Source organism: Hemicordylus capensis, chromosome 2 (genome assembly GCF_027244095.1).
Source record: "Hemicordylus capensis ecotype Gifberg chromosome 2, rHemCap1.1.pri, whole genome shotgun sequence".
NCBI classification, from domain to species: domain Eukaryota; kingdom Metazoa; phylum Chordata; class Lepidosauria; order Squamata; family Cordylidae; genus Hemicordylus; species Hemicordylus capensis.
This window is the reverse complement of record NC_069658.1, coordinates 82,686,797-82,694,403: the sequence shown is the minus strand read 5'-3', so window position 1 is coordinate 82,694,403 and position 7,607 is coordinate 82,686,797.

Genomic DNA, 7,607 nt, shown 5'->3' with positions numbered 1-7,607 from the left:
TGCCAGATATTGGGAGCTTGTGACTTCCGTGTAACAGCAGCTTCACTGGCTTCCAGTCTGTTTCTGAGTGGACTGGTTGGAATGGGCCCTGGAACAAAAGGTAAAGATGGAATCTTGTTCCCTGCCTTCTTCTCAGAGAAGTGCAAGTGGGCGAGAAGGGAGAAAGTTGTCACCCAGTCAAGAGGCCCTCTTCCTCAGAGGTCCAGAGAGATTTGTCCCCCCAACCCTTATTCGATTGTAGCATTTCTGAGCATAATAATTTAAAATTTTGACCTTTAAAATCCTAAACAGCTTAGGACCAGAATACCTGAAGCTAAATGCGTTCTCCCATATAAAGCTGCCCCCATATTAAGATCTGCTGGGAAGCCTTTCCTCTGCATTCCACCAACATCTGAATTACCACAGGAATGACCATTACCATAGGGCATGGCTGCTCAACTTCGGCCCTTCTGCAGATGTTGGCCTACAACTTCCATAATCCCTGGCTGTTGGACACTGTGGCTGGAGATTATGGGAATGGTAGTGTAAAAACTGCTGGGGGAGGGGCTAAGTTGAGCAGGCCTGCCATTGGGCAGGGCTTATACTGTGGCTGCACTCAGGCTCTGAAACTGCCTTCTTAGGGAGGCTCCTGTAATGTCTTCTTATGGCTGTTGGTCCCTTGGGAGTACTCAATTTGTGGGTCACTTTAGTATTCTCTCTCCACTAGGCTCTTAGGGCGGATGTAACCAGATCACCAGCTTGCAGCAACAGGCTTCTTTACTGAATACGGACACAGGATAACTGTGTAGACACTCACAAAACCGTCAGAATAGAATCCTGGGCAAACTCCATCCACATAGTTCTGGAGAAAAACCAGCAGGGTTATATACTTTCCTAAAGGGACAGTACTGATATGCCACATTCCCTGATGGTGTGTTCTGCCTCTGGGAATTTGGCATTCCCATCACAGAAAGAATCTGCCCACAAGTACAGCATTTGTCTCTGCAGACAAATGCTGTAACTGTGGAGAATGAGAGTGGAGCTTCTGAAAACATCCACACAGGGCTGGGGTTTCATAGCATGCTCTTGGGGGTACTGTATGAAAAAGTGTCCCCACTTTTTATCATGGCTAAACAGGGCTAAGATCCCCAAATCCACTTGGAGCACAACGCAACACCTTAGCTGTTGCAATACATTTGTGTTAGCAAAATTGGACAAATCATTTTGATATATCAAAGCTTGCCTAAAAGTGCCTTATGGACAAGGCCTGACCTTTATGATACAAATTTCATTTCATTTTACTGTCAGCTCTTACATTTATTAATGCTTAACTCAACGTATTTCAGAAACATGGTTTGACAATTTAACTGTGTATTTATTCATGCCAAGCTTTTTACTTCACTACCATAGGCTTGAAGTACAATATGTTACAGATGCTGGAGAACTAATATTCTGTGTTATTTCAAAACCATGAGGGTTACACACACAATCTTCTTGTAACAGGAATAAAATGTTCTGTGTTTTCCAAATGTGCCAGAAGAATACATTTTTGACATTAGTAGCATGTTTTCTTGAGATTTGCCCCCTGGATAGATTGCAAATCTTACTTATAACCATTAGCATTTCATCATTATTTCCTCAACATACTGCAACTGGCCATTTTCAAAATTTTCCAAATAAAATAAATCTATATACGTCCCCGTCTCATGCAAGGGGAGTTGCATGTGGACTTCCACTGAACCCTGATGTCCCTAGAAGCACAAAGGTTTCTAACAATCAGGATGTCAGCCAACGAATTTGGCTCTGGCAAAAGAAAATAAGAAGTTCTGGTAAAAACTAATCTGCCTGCTTTCCTTTCACTCTAATCTTAATTGATAATTACCACCTTCACAAGTTAGCCCATTTTCAACTCAAACATTCACACATCCACAATCTTGATTCTTGGTGGATGACATAATCACAAACTATGCCATTGTGTCCCTATGTGTCCTACAACTGTACCAAATTTGGTCTAAATCGGTCAGGCAGTTCACAAGTTAGGCCACTTCTGGCTGAAACTGTAATGTATCCATGAATTAGGGTGGATGACATCTTTATAAACTATGCCATTGAGGTATAGCCAACTGTATCAAATTTGGTCCAAATTGGTTCCAACTTCCACCTCAGTTATGCATCTACCAACTTGGAGTGGATGACATCATCACAAACTATGGCATTGAGGTGTTCCTATGTGTCACAAAAACTGAACGAAATTTGGTTCAAATTCGTTAGGTGGTTCACAAGTTAGCCCACTTCCAGTTCAAATCGTCATGCATCTACCATCTTGAATTAGGGTGGATAACATTGCAAATCACACTATTAGGGATGTGCAAAATGTTTCAGGTACAGAGCGATCTGTACCTGAATCAGGCCGTTTGGGGCGATTTGTTTCGCCTAATTGCAAGTCCCAAAAGTTTTGTGCACAAAACACATCGCCCGAATTCAGGCTCTGAAATTTTTTTTGTTTTAGACCTCCGTTTTGTAGCAATCTCCATGTAGTCTCCATTTTGTGTTTGACATCTATTTGAATTTCCCGCCTTCAGATCAGTGAACAAAAGCATGGGCTGATCTGCTAACAATTGTCTCCTTGTTCCCTATTGGCTCTTTTGGCTCCTGCCACTCCTGATTGACCCCACATTGGCCAGGGGAAGGGTTGGAGAAGGGGCAAGGGTGGGGGGGGAGTTCAAGGAGGGATTTTCAATCAGATTTAGAGGCAACAGCCACCATTTTGCCTTTCTGCCTCTTGGGAGAAGAGAGATAGAAAGCTTTGCTTTGCCTTGCCATTCATGCCATGTAAATGCCATTCTTATTGCCTTCTGCCTTGCCAGCCTGAGCCCAGCCTGCCTTGCCACCCAGTCTGCCTGCCCCTGCTAGTCCCCCTGCTAACTTGTCAAACGTGGTGATTCTCTTTATTTAGCAGGGGAAGAATAACTGCCCCTATCCACCCCCAGCACAGTACCTCCAGTGACTGTTGCTGGTGTCTATTGTTTCTTTTTAGATTGTGAGCCCTTTGGGAACAGGCATCCATCTTATTTATTTATTATTTCTCTGTGTTAACCACCCTGAGCCATTTTTGGAAAGGCAGTATAGAAATCTAAATAATAATAATAATAACAGAAGAAGAAAAAGAAGAAAAACAGAAGAAAAAGAAGAAAAATAGAAGAAAAAGAAATAGAAAAAATCACCAAATACAAAGATCTACAAATTGAAATTGAAAGGCTGTGGCAGAAAAAGAACCAAATAATCCCAGTGGTCATTGGCGCCCTGGGTGCAGTTCCAAAAGACCTCGAAGAGCACCTCAACACCATAGGGGCCACAGAAATCACCATCAGCCAATTACAAAAAGCAGCTTTACTGGGAACAGCCTATATTCTGCGACGATATCTATAACAATTGACAATAAAATTCAGCCATCCCAGGTCCTTGGGAAGGACTCGATGTCTGAATAAAGCAAACCAGTCAATAACACCTGTCTGACAGTGTTTAGCAGTGTAAACAAGAAATAATACTGCATGCCAGCCTGGGAATGGATTATCTGCTGCATTCCTTTTTTTGTTTCTAGAAGAATTCTCTTTTCACCCCCTTGAGAGAATCACTGCCTGCCTGTGCCTGCACTGTGCCAGCCACCAGCCCCAGACCCTGAGGCCACTGGCCACCTGGCCAGCCACCACCACCCCCCCTATTTTCCAGGCTTTTGCCCCCCCCCAAAAAAATCTGAAGACTGAAGAAGGAGAAGAAGTCAAGAAGAAGATTGAAGAAGAAAGAGTAGACTACAAAAGTGGAATACTGGATGCAACATGGGTAAAGCCTTAGACTGAGTGAGTAGTACCCATTAACAAACACATACACACAATCTCTGGAATTGTGTATTATTGGGGTTTTTTCCTGTTTGGAGGGAGGTTTTCCTGTTTGGAGGGAGGTTTTGGGTTGCAATTGAATTTAAAAAGTTGTGTACTATCTAGAAGAAGTTTAAACAGGGGTTCTATGTGGGAGGGAACCTTGTTAGCTAGTACTAGTAGGCATTTAGAAGGGTAGCGTAGCCTCGTGGTTTAAAAAAATATATGTTTTTGCCCCATTATTGGGGGGCGGGCATTTTTAAAAAGCAGAAGCCTGTCCTCCAGCCCATAATATATCAGTATTAATATTCTCTGCCCAGCAGACTACAGGCTCTGAGTGGGCAGGAAGGCAGAGATGCTAGCCTCTTCCCTGCATCCATTTACCCCCCACTACAGCAATCCATAGGAACATGATACCCCTGCTAAGTTGGCAAAGAGGCATCTTTTACCATGGTGCCTTTCGTTATTTAGCAGGCGGAAAGCAACTGGCCCTGTCCACCCCCAGCACAATATCGCCAGTTACTGTTGCTGGTGTCTCTCTTATGTTTCTTTTTAGAGTCTGAGCCCTTTGGGTACAGGGATCCATCTTATTTATTTATTATTTCTCTGTATAAACTGCCCTGGGCTTCACGTCGGGGGGAAACGGTTGTCGTAGAGTACAGTGTGGTGGCTGGTAGTTCATAGGGTGGGCAAGGAAGCTTCCTAAATTATTTGAAAGGAATTGGGCAAAGGGGTGATTTTTAAGTGATTTTTGAAGTTTACGCGTCTTTAAGGTTTTTCTCCATAAAGAAGCATGGAGGTGTCAGCAAATGTATAGCTTCACGTCGGGGGGAAAGGGGTGTCGTAGAGTGGAGTGTGGTGGGTGGTAGTTCATAGGGTGGGACAACATACTATGGGTTGTTGGATTCAAAGCAGCATGAGCAGAATTCTACTTAAAACCGAACTTTCCTATGCTCTCCTCTCCACTGCAGCCCTTTTCCTAGAGCGCTCTATGGAAAAAAGACTACATGGGGGTAAGGACTAAATTTACCAGAGCTCTGTGAATGCTTTTCAAGATGGTACTGGGCTCAACAAGGCTCCATTTCCCTTAAAAGAGCCCCACCAGCACTGGGCAAAGTGAAGCACCGGGAAGTCACCTCCACACAGAGTCAGGGTGCTGTGCAGATTATTCAGATCTAATAAAAAATCAATGGAAGCCACTGGCTCCCAAGCCTTGCAATGAAGAGCACTGAGCTAACACATGCTCTAGCTCAATTGTTTGTAAAACTGCATTTACTGCTCATTGCGGCAATATATTCTAGGGCTGTTCAAGAGAACTTTTCTCTACATTCACTGTTATTTATTTTGTTTACGAGTTGATTTATTTTGTGACTGCTTTTGATCTTCGTTTTTTCATGCAGTCAACCCCTTTGAGAGAGTCACAGCTGCTCCACCATTTCAGGTGATTGTGGAATGCCTGGAAATACCATGCCAACAGTGTTTTCCATGCACTGCGAAAACAGAGAACAGTGCATGTTTTCCACGCACTGGGAAAACAGAGAACAGTGCATGTTTTCCACGCACTGGGAAAACAGAGAACAGTGCATGTTTTCCACGCACTGGGAAAACAGATGTGAGGAAAGCTGCTGTGTCTTTCCTCCTGAAGTCACTTCCAGTTATTAGTTGTGTGCTTTTTTTAAGTGCCTCTAAAATATGTAGTCTGCATATCTGAAATTGTTTGGACATGCTGCCTTAATGGAGTAGACCACCTCCTCCAAATTTTGTATGCATAGGATAGGAAACACAAAATTTGCAAGGCACAGAAAAGGTGCTGGTTCTTTTCATGGTGGACATGAGAAAACTTATCCAGAGCAGTCCCACAGAAATTAAGCCTTTTCTCAATCAGCCAGTGGAATCAGTGCAACTCATACTAACACGCATTTCAATTGCATATAAAGTGGGGGTTTTGTATCGAGTCACTCAGAGTCGACAGATGCAATGCTCAAACCCTGAACATGTCATCCAATTTGTGATGGTGGGATGAGGCTCCATTGAAATGAATGTAACAAAACCAAATGGATTTCCATTTGTTTTCCAAGCAGAATGAATGGGGCACATTTATTTTCCTGTTTTTTAAATGCAGGCATATGCCTACTTTCTTTCTTCAAACTTGTGAGTTTTGCACAAAAAGACTCCAAGATACTGTTCAGTCCCTTGATTTTCCCTTTGCCAGTCATCTACTCTTAATGGTGAAGTATGTGTGCTGGCATGGGAGATGTGGGTAGAACCATTGGGTTGTGTGGGCCTGCTTCTGTACCTATACTGTGCCTATTGAGTGGACAGGCAACATATGTTCACATGCAGGATGGGATGTGTGTTTGCCTATTAGTCTTAAAAGCACATGGGAAGGCAGTTTTTGATCAAAGGGCACACCTTTGGACAATGTTGTATAGCAGGGTTAGGAAATATATCAGATGAATTTGGCAGGAGAGTTGGCAACTTCTGGTGTAGAGACTGACATTCTAGTGATGCCACTAGCAGCTGCTTTGTTGCAAAGAAATGCACTTACGATGCAATTTGCTGTAATCTGTGCGGCAGATGAAGTGTTATGTCAGCAGAAACAATTGGATCCTATAATAGCACAGTGCTTCCAACTGAAAAACGAACAATGGCATGCAATCACTGAAACAGAGCAGAAATGTGTATATCTGTTCCCTGTTAGGGAACCTAAACAGAGGGAGATAGACAGTGATTTTAACATGAGAGTCCAGTGACCTTCCTCCATCTCTACTAATGACAAAAGGTCCCAACATGGAATAGTGCCTGTGGTAGCTGTTTTTGACAACCATGGGACATACAATCCAAAGGTTAAGATTTTAGAAACCGTTTCTTCTTGAGATAACTCTAGGAGCTCCTCTTATCATACGTGATCATTTTCCTGTTACTATTAGTTAATTGTAAACACAGAAAAAAAGAATCACAGAACACTTATGTTAATCTGTTTTGCCATTTTGTGTAAAGACTTTAAAAATTCCTAAAGTACTCAAAAATAATCATCCCATCCTACAGAGAAATTCAGCCTTATGCAGGATGAGACAGTATTACTTTTCTAATTCAACCAAACCACTAAAAGGCTGCCAGAAGCAGTATTGTGGTTTTTCTACAGTACCCATATACTGTATATAAGTAAAGTGTACCGTCAAGTCAGTTTCGACTCCTGGTGCCCACAGAGCCCTGTGGTTTTCTTTGGTAGGAGGGGTTTACCATTGCCTCCTCCCGTGCAGTATGAGATGGCCTTTCAGCTTCTTCCTATATCACTGCTGCCCAATATAGTACAAGTGGGGATTTGAACTGGAAACCTTCTGCTTGTTAGTCAAGCATTTCCCTGCAGTGCCACTTAAGGTGACTACACTGTATGTACTATGGCTTAAATTAAGGCTGTACAACATGTGATTTACTAAACCAAATCGAGCCCACCAGCTGCAATTGAAAAAATAAACACCACTGGAAAGTCACAATATACTACTGGTGGGCTAGTCAAGTTGATAAGAAACAAATTGTACACATTTGCCTTAGACCCATTGCTCAGCTTTAATTTGAAATTGTTTAAAAGCTAGAGTACTGGATAGTAATTTCTTTCAGCACAGCATTTATTTGAAGAGTAGCAGCACAAAACATGAAAGGTGTGTATCTCAAGTGAAGCCAATGGAATCTTCTTTCAAGTAAAATATGTCTAGCATCAAAATACTTTATTTATGGCACTGGGGAAGGTAA